This window comes from Numida meleagris, chromosome 5, assembly GCF_002078875.1.
Source record: "Numida meleagris isolate 19003 breed g44 Domestic line chromosome 5, NumMel1.0, whole genome shotgun sequence".
Taxonomy (NCBI): Eukaryota; Metazoa; Chordata; class Aves; order Galliformes; family Numididae; genus Numida; species Numida meleagris.
Genome location: NC_034413.1, coordinates 38,250,060 through 38,264,130, shown reverse-complemented (window position 1 = coordinate 38,264,130; position 14,071 = coordinate 38,250,060). Strand labels below are relative to the sequence as shown.

The 14,071-nt window shown below is 43.2% G+C and overlaps 1 long non-coding RNA gene across 1 annotated transcript in view; it reads left to right on the top strand.

The window, feature by feature from the left end:
• Window positions 1–14,071, top strand: part of LOC110399648 — a 141,380-nt gene that overhangs the window by 89,998 nt on the left and 37,311 nt on the right. The window contains exons 12-13 of the long non-coding RNA XR_002439321.1: window positions 1,131–1,206; window positions 7,515–7,652. This is a non-coding gene — a long non-coding RNA (uncharacterized LOC110399648). The remainder of the gene's footprint in view (window positions 1–1,130; window positions 1,207–7,514; window positions 7,653–14,071) is intronic.

Genomic DNA, 14,071 nt, shown 5'->3' with positions numbered 1-14,071 from the left:
GCTTATGAAATGTCCTGAAGAGTTGTGGTGTCTCTAGTGAGCAAACTTGGCACTGAAACCTGTTAATTCATGGTTTTCAGATATTCATGGCTGATGTTCTATAGGGGAAGAGATGGCAAAAATGATCGGTGGTAAGGGAAATAGAGGAAAAAGAGGAGGCTCCTCTTCTGCCCAAGAAACAGTTCAATTGTTCATGCAGAGCTATGAATTTCAGGGAGTTGCCACTTTGAGGGATCTGCATTGTTCTGAGACTATAAAGAGGGAGTTTGAGTATCTTAATGCTTCTATTGTTCTGTATGTTAATTTCCGTTTCTAATCTAATTAATGTATTCAGTTTAAAAGTGCTGTAAGAGTGATTCTTGAAATGTTTTCCATGGCATATGCGAAGGTTTGCAAACTTAAGGTTTGTCTTTTTGATTTCTTACAATGTAAATGTGTAAGATGTGTTGCATCAAAAGCAGTACTTAAAATCAGTGGTCATGTTTAGAAACATCTATGGACAGTACCCTTTAAAAGTCTGTGGCAGAAGGGCAGTCTCTGGAGATCACTGCTACAGGAAGTACTGTGCTACAAGCACTTAGCACTTGCTTATGCTCTCCTCAGCACAATGAGCTTGAGACCACTTCAGCTTCCAGTGCTTTTATGAATGCTAACTTCGTTGTTTTTTTTTGTTTTTTTTTTTAAAGTTAAATAAGAGCGTGAGTGTTATTTAACAAGCATGGTAAACAGTTTGGCTGTCCCTTAGGGAACAGTTGCTGCTGTGGATTCCAAGTGGAGGAAACAAGTGGGTTTTGAGAAGGGAAGCTATTGTTAGTGCTTTCATTTCACATGGAGATCAGTAACCTTATTTTCTGTTTCTTTTTTGTGACATTAAAACTGTTGCAAAAGCAAATAATCTGTCTTTATTGGATGAGAAAACAGGAGAGAATATAATTTTAATGTTTTTACGAAGATAAAAGAGAAGGGAGCAACGACCTCAGAGTAACATGTGCAGATGGACTTGGTATAGTACAGGTAGAGGAAAACATTTATTGGTTTCTTGACCCTATAGCTGACTCAGTAGAAAATCTTGGCTGTGTTGTTTGTATGTGTTTTTAATATAATTTTTCTGATTTTGTTCCTCCTTGCAGTTATGAATTGAGGATAAATATCACTGATAAAATGGAGGTCAACAACTTAGCAGCATCTTGTGGAAAAGGTTTGGAGGTGAGTGAAATTAAATGGTTACCTGAATCAGGCATTATTCCAATGGGAGACTGGAAGGTGTAGCCAGGATTTTCTGAAGTGGAAGCATTCAAAATATTGGGAACAAACACAGAAACTGTGGGGTCTGTGACAACTCGTGCGGAATCTAAACTGATACTGGGACCACAGTGTGCAATATCATGCTCTGGGCCTGAAAGCTTTTGGCTCTAGTCTCTGATGTACCAGGGAGATCAACTGATTAAAGTGCCAAAGGATTTTCTTTCTATTCAGTGGATTTGAAATACTTAAAGCTAAGCTGAACTCCAGATCCTGCTAGCTCAGATGTTACAGGGATGGAAAGTGAGAGATTGTGGACTGGGATGGGCCAAAGCTACCTGTCAGGGCTGCTGCTCTCTGGGGTCAGAGCTGCAGGGTATGCTGGAAACATGGCTTTGGGGGAAGTTGTGAGTGGGAGTCTCTGGTCCAAAGCCTTTTTTGCTGGCTACAGGCTGCAGAATCTGAATGATGCTGTACCCATCTGGGACTGAAATGTTTCCTGCAAAAAAAGTGCAATACCTGTAACATAGCAGTGCTCACAGAGGATGCTAAAGGCAAGTGTGAAAATAAGGTGTGATAGTCATGTAGCTAGCAGGAAGGGGTTTTGTGAGAGGGTAAAGGCTGAGGAGCAGACACCCCTGCAGTGGGAGGTGCTGCAGCCTGGTACCTGGTCTCTGACCTCAACTGGAGCTTTCCTTCGGGTGAGTCCTGCAGCTTTGCAGTTGGAACTCCCCAGTCTTATTGGTGAGACTATCCTCTTGCACTGTAAGCTGCCTTTTAGGAAGAGAGGAAACGTTCTTCAAGCAGAAGGCAAAAGTGTCCATCAGCTTCCAAACATTTGTTCCATATAGGAGGATTAATGCTGTCTGGGTCTATGTCACCAATTGATGTTTGTACTTGGTGTTCATATTTGGTTTTCTGACTCTATCAGCAAGCTGTGACCCTATGGCGGAAGTGCTACACTGTTACCTTTGGGTTACAGCTTTGGGAGAGATGGGCCTGTGTGAACAGCAGAAGTGCTTGTTGTTCTGGCTGTAGTTTACTGTGAAGATGAGCATATCCCAGGAGATGCAAGAATTGGTGCGGGTTGGTGTAGTCACGTAACACATCTGTGTCTTGATGGAGACTGCTCTGCGCTATCACTGCTCTGCACTATCTCTGCTCTGGGAACTGTGTCTACTACTGGCTGGAAGAAAGGCAGAATTTTTAACAGAAGAAGGTATGAAACTGGCTTAAAATGAAATGGTGGTTAGCCCATAAACTTGGATACGGAAACAAACCTTGTAGAATTTCAGGGTGGTCAAACCTATGGTTTTGCTAAATCTCTGACTGCAGTAATAAAGACAACATCAAGGGGCTAAACTTTCAGAAAGTACTCTCAATGTGTCCTCTTGTGTTCATTATTTAAAAACTTCTTTTTGAGGCCCCCTTTAAACACAACGCATGGGGAAAAAAAATTCAAAGTAGCAAGTTAAGTTTTAGTGATTTTTAGGCAACTTAAAATCTTAGAGGTATTACAGTCACTGCTGTGGTTTGGGTCCAGCTGGTGGCTATCTAGATTCAGTAACTGCTGATCAATACAGTACCAGGCTCTTGTGCATTATTGTGCAGAATAATAACAGTTTGTAATCTGCATAGCTCAGTTTTCTGTCTTGTGGCTCTAAAAATACAACTTTCTTCTCGCTAAACCCTGTCATCACTGTCTAGATGTCAGAGTAGTTTGTCTGCTACTGGAGTAAGATACACGCAGAAATGTTATTAAAAATCTGGTATCTTAAAAGAGAAATGCGGAACAAAAGCAGTGATAGTCATAAGCATATGATTCTTTGAGTACAGCTTTCACAAATAAACCTCTCAAACACCGTTTTGCTGCAAAATTGTGAACCGTCATGAAGTGTGAACTTCACATCTCTGAGTAATAAAAGGAAGAGAAGCTAATCAGATCAAGCAGCACACATTAGGTAAAATATATGTTGTGTTTAAACCTTTTAATGTAGTAAATCCTATTTATCCAAGCCTTTAAGTAAGTGCTCTGGACAGATGAGAGCTAACAGGACTCTTGCAACACACCTGAAGCTGTTTGTTTTTCCTGTCTGAGTGGTGCTTTCATAAATATCTCTCAGAGGGCTATCAGTAAACACAGTAAGAGGGGCCACAATATTCTAATTGATAGTTGCCAGGTTCCTAAACCCACCCCTAACATTATCTGACTCTTAGAGAGGGATCCCCTGCTTGTTAGTGCACACCGGGGAGCCCTGCTCTGTATGTGGGCTTAGTGCCCTGCACTCTGCCCAGGGTAACAGCTACACCTGTGGGAAACTGAGCTTGAATTTGGTCAGAGACGCTTGGATTGAAACAATTTTGAGGAGAAAAATCTGTCTGCAGAAAGCGAGCAGCTAGAAAATGGCCTTTGTATAGACACTTGTAGACTTTCTTCGTGGTTTCAAGCTTGAAAAGTGTCCGATGTTATTTTAGTCTGCATATCTGTTGGCTTCACGATTAATACTAGATGCAAATCTGTAAGCCTAGTGGGGAGGGTTTATAAAAAATAACCATAAAGATTCTGTCTTCTCCTGTGAACTCACTTTGGGATCGATATGCTTTACCTCACTGTGTGTTTACTGGGCTTGCTTATTGGACAGGGGCCTGTCAATTTTTGATGGACAAAGTGAGAACTGAGCAGGTTTAGGGCAGTCCTTGCAAAAAGCAGCAAGCGGGTCTCTGTGCAGAGCCTTTGCCTGGCAGGGCAGTGGGCTGAAGTTGCAGGACTTGGTCCTGCCCCAGTGAAACCCTCTGCCCAAGGGGGGGACAGCCAGAGCGCAATGCTGTTGTGCTTCTCCATGAGCATTGCTGCTAGCCCACAGTATATTACCAGGAGAAAGAAAAATGACTGTAGCTGCCTGATGTTTAACTGTAACCTGACTAGAAACCCCACTATCAGCCTGTCCCGTTTTCATTGTATTTTCTTGATTGCTTTATTTAGTGATGTTTAGTATTCTTTATTCCTCTGTCATCTGATCTGTTGGGTGATTATAGCAGATATCGAAAGCGTGGATTTTTCTCTTAGAAACGCTATTGAGGACAGTGCTGGCTTGATGTGGCAGAAGCAATAAGCTCTGCGTCTGCTGGGGCACCGTGAGAACTCTTATCAATTTGTCTGTCACTTGCAGGTTTGTGCCGGTTCTCAGCCCTGCGGCGTGCACTGGTAATAGCGAAGTAATGACGGAGATAGCTCTGCTTTCTCTGCTGGGTGAGGGGGTTCTGCTGTAGCTTTTTCTCCCTCCATATTTCTCTCCACCCATTTTCTTGTTATCTGTGCAGCTCTCGGAGCAAGATCCGTCTTTGAACTGCACAGAGAACTGTGAAAGAGCTGAAAACCATTGCTTTCAACATTACTGCGTATGAGAAAAGGATTTTTTCTTAAATGGAAAGAAAGGACTGTAGGCCTGGAACTAAAAACTTGACCTACTTATAGTGTGTACTGAGCTCACTGAAAAGCAGCGATTTATAGAATTGGTCAGTATTATTAAAAACAATACAAAAAGCCCCTCTGTCATAGTAGCATTAATTGCAGCTGGGAACTGAGCATTATGGGTTGCAGTCTAGACAAACTTCCAGACTTCCCCAGATCAATCCCCACTCAATTCCATGCTGTTTCACTATGATTCCTGTAGCTTCCACAGATTTATGTGTTTGAATTCTTTTTCAAAACACATTAAAAGCTGAGCTCTGCCTAGGTGAAGGTAGGCAGAGTTCCCGCTGGAGATTTTAGGAAGTACATCGCTTTGGCTTACAGGCTTGTCTGCAGGAAAATGCTGCTAGGTGTCTGGCTTGATGCTTATAATGCTAAAAATGCCATGGAGAGGGTACTAGTGATATAAAAATGTGTGTCTTGGCGTGGTCGTTCCTGTTTTGTTCCAGGTGGAGAGCCAAACAGGTCAGCATGCTGCTTGTTTTCCTCCTTACGCCAGCAAGTGTTGGCACAATGTTTTCTTATTGCAGGGGTTGGGCCCTGCTGTGTGCCTGAGAAGCTCAGGCTGCCTGCACAGAACTGCTGTTCAGCTCCTGTGTGGCCTTGTTTTCAGGATATCACTGCTGTGACAGTCACCAGAATTTACATGATTCTTCGGTGGAATTATATTTTTTATATATCAATGATAGTGATATTGTATGCCCATCTTTTTTTTTTTTTTTTTTTTTTAAGTTTGCCTGCTCTATAGTGGTGATGTATTTCAATTCTCAAACCAGCATAGTAGCCAACTCTCTCTGTTAGAAAAGCAGGTGTTTGAGGCAAAACCCTTTTGCTCTCTGGCTGTCCTCTGTCTGTAGCAGTCCATCCCATGCTCCTGGCCATCCTGGGGTGAAAATTAACCCAGCTCCTGCAAACTTGTTAGTGGGTGAGGTGAGATGTGTGCCGTTCCCTGGGGTACATCAGTGTCTCAGCTGTCCCATCTGTACCAGTGCTGTCCTCTTGCCTTGTGTGAATGCCTGCCATGCTAATTGCTGGAGACCAGAGCTCCTGCAGAAGTCCTCATTTGCTTTGGGACTGGAAAATAGTCTCTCTGGGACACAGTGCAAAGTGCTGCCTCAAAGGCAGGCGTGCTTTCAAGAAGAAGAGGCTCAAAGCCTGCTGTGAACTCAAATGGTTGTGTTCTGTTCGTTGTAAGGGGAAGTGGGAGGGGGACTCTTGATGGCAGCTTTGAACGTCTCTGCTTAAAACTGAGGAGCCTGGCTAATGAAATGTTGCATCTGTCAGTGTGGAAAATGAGGATCTTATTTTTGAGCTAGCATCCTCTGACTAGCATAACATGTGCTTCCAAAGCACTTTGTTTCTAAATAGCCGAATAATGCGACGTTTCCCAGAAACAACTGTGAATTTCTCCAAAGTTTTCATGTCCTTCATATTTTGTGGCCTTTCAGACCTGCGTTACTTGCCAAGCTTGTGTCTAAGCCTTTCTCTGTCTCAGCTTCTCTGTGTACTAGTAACACAGTTATTTTACAAGGATTGTGTTTGGGGGGAATCTAAAGTGCTTTCTTGGTATGGAAAAAATCTCAGCCCTGAGGAGTTCACCAAGCCAGTCATCATGTATTGAACCTTTTCTGCTAACAGCTGAGCAGCTCCTCAGCCTGACCTCCTCCTCTGTGCTGTGGGATTAGCCCTTGCAGTCAGCTCAGGTGTATTTCTGTGCACCATGCCAGACAGCCTGGAATTGCCTGTGTGTCTGGTGGTGAATTACCCCCACAAACAATGGCCTTGTCTCTCCAAACTAAGGGTACTGCCTTGGCTTTGGATGTGCTTGGCACTCAGGATGCCCATTTCTTTATCAAATAGCTTCAGTTTGGAAGGAATGGGATTTAAGTGAAGGCCAAGTGTCAGGAAGTGAACATGTTCCTTTACTGTATATAGTCTGTCCCGCAAATCTCTTGTGAATGACAAACTAAACTGGCGATGTCATAGAGTAGTAAGGGGCTAATTAGCCCAAGGCATATAGCAGAATAAACAGGCCCGAGGCTAACGGTCTTCCTTCTATATATATAACAAGAATCACACCCTCGAGACTACCGGAAATAGTGTGTAAGAGATATATCAGTATTACAGGGCTCCTCAGGCTCCCAAAGACAACAGGCATTCACCACATGGCTGGGTAGGCACTGGCTGATGAGCAGGCTGGTGAGAGTGTGGAAGTTGCCACTGAAAACTGATGTTTACAGTACGCTGTTCCCTCTTGTCCTCCGTTCAGCAGGTCTGAGAATTAAATGGTTTTAAGCAGTCTCCTGGTTTGTAACAACTGATTAAACATTTATTAAAACATCTATTAAGCATGTGTTACTCCTTTCTAAATCATTTATTAAAGGGCTGTTTGTGTGCTGTGTGACGGTGTTACTGTTGCTCTCTATGTACTCTGGCAGAGTTCTTGTGGGTGTGAAGACAGGCAGACAATAAAAATCTCATCATATCATAGCCACATACATCTTTGTTGTTTCGTCCACGAGAAAGATATCTCTAGGTAGAAGAACAGAGTCATTCAAGGAAACATGCCTGCAGCAAGCTGTCTTTTAAACAGTTTTCCATGAAAGGGACCTTCATTTCTCATTTTAGTGTGATGAATGAAAAAAAGCTTTGGGGTGCTGTCCTTAAAGAGTTAAAAAGCACTAGAAAGCCAAGCTAATTTTTAGGTGTCATACGTTGGTTTTTTATCTCGTTACTTAATACAGTATTTTTGTAATGCTATTGCATCCACTTGAACTACAGTGTACTTTGTCTTGCATAGGAGCCTTTGAAACATCTGCTGACAAACTCTGATGAGAAGGCAGTAATGTGCTTGAAACAAACTTGAAGAATGAAAATGCAGCTGTTTCCAAGAGGCAAGAAGACTGCAGAACTCATAGCTCTGCACATGGACAAACAAGTAGGTGATGGTCTACCTGTGAGGACTGGTTGTCACTGCTTTAATGGCACAGATCTAATGCCAGCATTGCATAAGCCATGACCTCTGTAACCTGATGAAAGCAGGGACCCATCCCACATCCTTTTCCTCTGGAAGATGCCCACTTCTGTTGAGATCCTTGTGTTTCCCAGAACTTGACTGCGATTAATAGCATAACATTAACTGAAAGCTCCTCTGTAGAAGTTGTGATTTTAGTTGTGATGAGGATTTGCGCATGGGAATGGAAAAGTACCTCTCAGCATGAGTTTTTAATGCTCATCAGATGGACAAAGTGTGGTCCAGGGACAGGGAATATCCAGTCCTTCCTGGCTGAGACCCTTGAGTCTACCCAGCTTATTTTCATATGGGCTTCTCTGACCCCTTTCTACCAGAAGTCAATACTCTGTCCTTCTGGGCAAACTCAGTGTGTCATAGTTAGATCCTTGTTAGCCCTTGGGACAGCAGAATGTGATGCATTGTGCATGAAAGTGTGTGAATTTGCATGGGAATTCATTCTCAAACTTTGACTTTACACCTTCTTATTCCCCGAAAGTCTTTTACAAAAATACAGCAGAAATCCAGAGGATTCTGTTTTCAACTAAAAAGCAATAGAAGATGTTAGAGTGCTGAATACACCGTGATGAGGCCGGCAGTGAATGCTCACAGGTTTGAAGTATTACCATTTGAATCTTTGTTCAAGTAGTTCTCTGAGGGAACCATCCATAATGTGCCTGAATTTGCAGTGCAACCTAAATCAAGAAAAAAGGCTTGGAAGCAGAAGTAATTAAACTGCTAGCTACATGCACACCAGAGGAAGCGTGGGGTGCAGAGGGGCACATGACTTTTTTTTCTGGGAGTTATCCTTTTGTTGCTTTCTTTCAAGTAATTTCAAAGGCTTTTCAAAGGGAAGATCAGTGCTGTTGCTGAGTTCCCCTCCCAGCCAGGGTGGCCAGGTGGGATATGTTTCACTGGAGTTCCTTGCGCAGCCTCCCCAGGCTCATGGCCTCTGCCTGGAAACCTGTTGCCCACAGGAACAGACAGAGGGGTGTCTGTCAGTGGCCTAAATGATGCTGTGCCTCAGCATCTCCCTCTTGCCTGGGACAAAAGCAGAGACTGAAAATCTCTATTCTGGTCATGTTCCTTTCAAAGGAAGCCAAAAAGTTTATTATTGCCTTTTATGCTTTTGAATCATAGATCCAGCATCCTCCTCTGACCTCCTTCTTCTGCCTGTTCTGTAGTAGGCTTTGTTAAGTAGCAGCTGGCACCCTTCAAAATAAAACAATATACTTCTGCCTTCCTTGTGGGGTCTGCCTACGTGCATGGTGCTGGGACTTACGGCATGGCAGTCACTAGGGAGAGAGGAGAGAAACACATTCTTCTTGGGCTTTAGGACTCACTGTGCTCTCAAGAAAAAAAAAGCATCAGCAAAGCAGGAAGAACAGTTAATAGAATTTGTAGGGGAGGCTTGCGGAGTGTAAATTAGCCATTGCACCAAATATCTCATTTGATTGCTTTGTCATGCACTAGTTTTCAGTATTGCTGTTCCTGGTACCAAGCAGGAAATAAATGAAAACAAAGATGCAAAAGGAGCATTTGTGTATGAAGTAATTCACTTGCCTCCAAAGCTAAGTCTGTTCTTACAGGAAAACAGTGAAGCAGCTGATATTAAATAGCTCATGTTGGCAATGGCAGGAGCATTTGTTTACTGGGAGCTGAGCACTGACTTGGCCCATCTGCTGTACTCAGGCTCAGTTTCAAATTTAAAACATGCACAAGTAAAGTTTCACAAAGCTTTTGCTGAAGGGTGGTTGGGAGCTGAACCAGAAAGCTTGGAAGCTTGTCTTGACTTTATTTCTTTTGTTTGTTAGATTGTCGTGCATTATCTTATGTCATAGCATAATAGAACTGATGTATGTTTATTTTCAGCTCTGCAGGGAGATGGAATATAGTGATGATTGAAATATTTAAGTGGTAGCTGCCAAAAAATGTTTTAAAAAGAATTATTTTAATAGTGTATCATTTTATTCAGCTAAAGCATTCCAGTAATGGCCATGTATATTTCGTAAAATGCACACGCAAGTACAGAAATGCAGCAGTATGTTATCCTGAAACTCTTAATTTTTGGATGTTTGTTTTCAATTTGTATTGGAATGAAAGGAAATGTTGTCATATTCTGATGCTCTGTGCACCAGAAGTCCTGTTGTGTAGCCAAGGCTGCTGGTTTCAAGGATAAGAACAGGTCAGTAGTGGGCCTCTCAGAAGTGCATCTTAAAAGAAAAATTACTGATCTGTGTAATTCCAGACTTCTGAGTGAAAATTGAGGTCAGTTATGATTTAGCCTGATCACTTGTGTCCAGCTCATCTCCTCAAAGAGAAGCAAATGGCTCTCACCACCAGGAGCTTTCCCTCTGCTCAGCAGGAGTCGTGTGCAGTGCAGCACGGGGTCTTAATTTGACTCTGTTCTGCCTCCTTGGAGGGATGACTGCAGGTGCCTTTTGTGGCACAGAGAGTCTGAAGGCCACATCTATGCATGTGATTACACTGGGGTCAAACCGAAGGCTCTGGTTTCTGCTGTGCTAAGGAGCAGCCACACCCTGGTGATAATGGCACCAGTTATTAATGCACAGTGTGATGGCCAGAACGGGTGTTGCTTCAGGAAAGGGCAGAGGCACTGCTGAAGCATGTTCCATGGGGTGCTGGCTAGAAATCTCAGGGTGACGCGTGCTGCTGCTCCTTGGGAGGACACAAGTTTGAACTGAGTTATTAGAGGAAGAGTAGAAGCCCTTCTCTTCAGTGTTGATGGTGCTGGTTACTCTGAGCACAGCTTAAATAAGCAAGTGCTCCTTCCCCATCCATCACCCTATTCCTTGCCTTTCCCTCTTTGTCCCCAGTTCTCCCTGCCTCCTGAGTGAGGCGGGTGTTGCAGAAGTGGTTTGATTGAGCAGCCGTGCTGTGTGTGAACAACAGTTGGGCTTCCAGAGTGTCTTTCTTCTTGGAACATTACAGATGAATCAGAAGATTCAGTGACGCATCTGAAATACACCTGATGGATAGTAAATAATGGTCATAACAGGAATAAAACGATTAGTTTGACTTGCACTGAAGTCTGCCCTGCATTCCTTGACATAAAATTTATTCAGGGACCTGACTGAGCACTCAGTGAGCTAACATGAAACACTGACTGCACTTGAGTTGTCCCTGAGCCCTGGCAGTTATTAAACCCTTGGAAATGAAATTTGAAGAGTATGAGGACAAACAGGGGCTCTGTAGGAATCAGAGAGGTGGGCTACTTACTGGCTGTGCCATTATTATTTGTTAGGAGAAAGTTCGTGGTTTTCCCTCATTCCTGCTGCCTTTTTTTTTTTTCTTCTATACATTATTAACTTCTGCCTCTAGATTTGGAATAAATGATTTTTCTTATTGTCCTTTTGGCCTCGTGGTAGAGTGAAAGGAGTTCTTTCCAGCAGGAAAGGGCTGGATGTTGAAGGCCACAAAAAGCTTCAGGCATCGATCTCTCTCTGCAAAAGAAAGATATACTCCATCTCTCCACTGCGCAGTTCAGAGCTCTCAAAGACCACGGTTCCATTCTTTCTCATCCCTCTTTGTTGCCATCCCTTTCTCTTGCCCAGGACCCCCTACCTGATACTGAGAGTGCCCGGAGAAGCAGTGTTTCTTGCCCTCCCAGTGCTGGGGTCACTGCCTTGGAGGTAGCTGCTGCCTGACAGCCAGATGGGGTCTGTGAGATGATGGGATGTCCCAGGAAGCCCTCATGGTTCGTGCTTAACTCTGGTAGGACTGCGGTGCTCATGTCTCATGGGGAAGCCTGTATCCCCGTCCTCTCCTCTGCAGGCCTGGAGTTGGTGCAGCTGCAACAAACGTGAACAAGCTTTATCAGCTGCAGCCAGCTGGAAGTCTGGCCTTGTACCATGTAACTCAGACTGCTTTCCGTTCTCCCCTGCCTATCCCTCTGTGAATTAGTAGCCATAAAGCACAGCTATGGGCACCAGCAAATCTTTCCATAATTTCTTCCTTCCAGAGCCAGGTAACAGTCCAGGTTTCTCATCCTCTTTCTCTCCCCCTCTTTCATACTCTCTTTTAGGTACTGGTAACAATAATACTGCACATTACATGTCCTCCTTACAGCTAGATAACTAATGATTGCCATTATATCTCTGTCAGAACTAGGTAACTGCAATACTCTTCATTATATATCTGCCTTAAAGCCAGTAACAGCAGTACTCTAAATTATGTACCTTTCTTCCTTTTTCTCTGCCAGCCAGGTAATTGTTATGCTCATCTTTATGTGTCTTTCCTGGAGCTGTAATAGTTTTCATTGTATCTCCTCAGAGCTTATTATGGTAATGCTCCTTACTGTATATTACAGGGTTAGAAGCTGGTATTTCTTAGAGTCATCTCTATAGTATTTTGCCTTCTATATTTCTTACAATTTGACTAATTAAAACATTACTCTCAGATCGACGGCTTTCAGGAGGCTTCTGCTTTGCTCGCGGGATCTATCTGTGGACTGTCTTGAACTTGGCGAAGTGTCCTAAAAAGTGGTGTCTGCCCATTCTTGGTGCCAGGGCTGGATTGTGCCTTTTCCCCTTTGGATTTTAGCAGTGCCAAGTTGCTGGGCAGGGAGCTCATCCATGGAAGATGCCAAGAGGGCTTGGTGTCCCCTGGCACTTGGGGACAGCCCTTGGATATCAAGTCATCTGACATTTCCATGTCCACTGTTCTGCAAACTGAGCTGCTGTTATCTGAGGAACAGATTGTTCCTGTGCAGTGTCTAGCACGGTTTCTCTTGAGTTGGATTTCAGCCTTCTTATATCATAATATGAAATCTGCTGTGCCTAGGTTACTAGGCAAATTTCACCAACTGAGCTGCAGTGGCTTGGTTATTACTAAGGATTATCTTTCTGGAATTTCAGTGTTTGCTCTTCATTCTTCTTCTGCCGGTATGATGTCTTCTGTGACAACCTGGTGGGGTGGAAATAATACTGTGATGTTTTTTCCCCCTTGCAGCATGCGTACTAAACAGGTTAACAAAACCGGTAGTTGGTGATCAGTTTATGTAAAATAACTCTAAGCAGCAAGCCCAATCTGAAAATCACTTGACAAACTGTTCAGTAAATGTATCTGCATAAACAACACATAGGAATAAATTGGAACTGGTTTGAGAGCATAAAAGGAGAGCTATGTTTGCAGCATGGTTCAGAGACTATAAATCAAATCAAACCAATTTTGTCTCCTGTTCCACCTTTTATTAGATAATCAAAATTCAGATCAGTCTCTTGAAAAGATTTCCTCATACTGCTTGAATCTCATAAGTAAGCCTGGCTCAAAAAAAAAAAAAAAAAAAGGAAACGCTGCCTGCACATATCCCCAGTGCAAAATAGCTGAAAAGTAAAATACATTTAAATAAACAAATTTGAATTCTGAGATAAACTGGAGTAGAAGGTGCTTAGAAAAATGATGGAAGTGGCTCCATGCTTTAGGGATGTAGCATATGGAGAACTCTTAGACTTCATGGGGAATCGACAGGTATAGCTGACCGGGGTAATGGTAAGAGTGCGGCTGAAGAAGTCAAATGGTGAGTAAAGTTACATCCTGGAACTGTTTTATTAAAATTGATACTTCATTGACTAGCATGGGAATAAAAATCACAGAGTAAATCAGTCAGCAGTAATAAGGTCTCATCTCAGCAGGCCAGCTCAAGTGGAGGGTGTTCCGCAGCTTGGGAAGAAGCTGCAGGATGTCAGGGCTGGCTTGGGGAAAGCAGCTGCTGTGGAAGAAACGAGCTCCTTGCAGAGAGTGCTGCGTTTAGGAGAAGGGCCTCTAGCAAAGTCAGTCTAATGAGGTTGCTTTCAGCTTAGGTGGGAAAGATAATACTGGCAGTATTTTTTTTCATGCAGAAGAAAATTGAATTCTTTTCTGGAATAAGGAGGAAAATAATTGGAATCTAGTGTGATTGTGAGATTTCCTCTGTGGTAATCCGATCTGGAGACCGTCAGCCAGGGGAGTCTTCATTTGTCATTGCCTGACAGAGAATTTCCAGAAGAGTCAGCAGAGGTGAATGATGTTTTCAGCAGAAGTCCAGTGACTCTCCTAAGGGTATGGCCCAGCACCTCCTATGGCAATAGTTTAGGCGTAAGCTAATGGCAATGAAACACAGGGGTAGTTGGTGTAAATTGCTGTTGATGTCAGTGGGAGTGAAACCAGCTCTTACCAAGTTGCTAATAGACCTCAGCTTTGTTCGATTACACCATTAGGCAAATCTTAATACAGCATTCCCAACTGGGATCACTAATGGACGAGGCTGCAGATGAGTGTGAAAGTAAAAGAGAAGTACTGTCCAAGGTGCTTCACTTGTCTGTGCCCCTGTCTCTCGAGTGAAATGT